We start from the raw sequence: 1,536 nt of genomic DNA on the forward strand, positions 1-1,536 counted from the left end.
TATATATATATACGACAGGCTTTTTTCAGTTTCCATCTACCAAATCCACTCACAAGGCGTTGGTCAACCCGAGGGTATAGTAGAAGACACTTGTCCAAGTGGAACTGAACTCGGAACCATGTAGTTGGGAAGCAAGCTTCTTACCACACAAACATATCTGCACCTCGACACAACCACACCTGCGCCTCGACACAGCCAGGCCTGCGCCTCGACACAGCCATACTCCTTCTAAGGCCTCCAATGCTGGAATGGTCAAAGGATAGAGGCCATATTAATATGGTTCATCTCTTCTTGGTCGTAAAAATTTGTTTGCATAGAGCCAACATCCCTACCTAGAAAAAGGCAAAGTTACAGAAACATCAATGACAATTCAAACCAACAAGACCTGCGAACGGAAGGGCTTCCCTCAAGGATCTTGAACTCAAAGGGAGGTGGAAGAAAGTACGCTTTAAAAGTAGCTGGAGGCAGTATACTGAGATAGAGCTGAAAAAACAGAGAACAAATGAAGAGAAGCAGGAAAGACGACTTAGAGCCGAAAACAATGGAGAAAAGTTGTTGGTGGCCTAAGCTCCATACGGAGCGAAGAACTTGATTAAGTAAGTAAATCACCACTTGTTTCTTTGAGCTTTATTTTTTTATCTGTTTTTAGGTCAAGTAAATGCTTGAAGTATTACATTAAATACTGTCATACACCATGTCTAGCTTTCTGCCAATTCCAAATAGGTTATCTGTTCAATTTCAAACAATGAAGCCATCAATAATTTGTCGGATAACATATCTACAAACATTGTCCTTCCGTTCAGGATTAAAAAAAAAAACAAAAAAGATATTGTACGTGAAATATCAATACTTTGCGCTCTAGATAGATGTAATGGTATAATCCAACTTACTTCAGTAATTTGCAGTGATCCAATTCTCTCTGATTAAATTTTAAAAAAGACAAAGCAACGACAGATATGTCAGTTATATTTTCCCAATTATATTTTTATTGGCGAATATGAAATAACGATAAAAAAATTCATTGGTATTCCGACTTTTATTATTATTATTGTTGTTATTATTATTATTGTCATTATTATAATAATTTTTTTGTCGTATTTGTGGGAAAAAATCAATATTTTCAGATTAAAATAGATATGAGCAGAGGCAAAGAGAAAACAGTTAGCTATGTGATATTTGTCAAATTGCTACAGTCGGGTTTACAAAAAACCCAAATGGAATGTGTTGCACGTGACCGAGCTACGGAAGGTCGTCTGAAAGAATATTCCCTTAGATAAAATTCTGAATGATTTTGTTTTCTCTTCTCAGCAAATATGGTTCCACCGGTCATTGATGTCCCCACAAAGAAAAATGTTCAAATTTTATTTTGCATTGAAAGAGCATCTAATGAGCATAAAAAGGATATAATTTATAAAAGATTAAAAAAAAACAGAACAAATCAATCCATCAACAAAGAAACATTATTATTATTTTTTTCTTTAGAATTATTACCTCGTTGGATAGTGAGTGAACTCTCAAATGATGTTTCTGCTTATG

The 1,536-nt window shown here is 35.2% G+C and overlaps 1 long non-coding RNA gene across 1 annotated transcript in view; it reads left to right on the forward strand.

Annotated features, from left to right (window-relative positions):
- Nucleotides 1-23: 23 nt before the first annotated feature.
- The window catches only part of LOC128247335 (uncharacterized), a 9,262-nt gene continuing 7,749 nt past the window's right edge, over nucleotides 24-1,536 (forward strand). Inside the window, exon 1 of the long non-coding RNA XR_008263725.1 lies at nucleotides 24-596. This is a non-coding gene — a long non-coding RNA (uncharacterized LOC128247335). The remainder of the gene's footprint in view (nucleotides 597-1,536) is intronic.

The sequence above is a fragment of the Octopus bimaculoides genome, chromosome 3 (genome assembly GCF_001194135.2).
Source record: "Octopus bimaculoides isolate UCB-OBI-ISO-001 chromosome 3, ASM119413v2, whole genome shotgun sequence".
Lineage (NCBI taxonomy): Eukaryota > Metazoa > Mollusca > Cephalopoda > Octopoda > Octopodidae > Octopus > Octopus bimaculoides.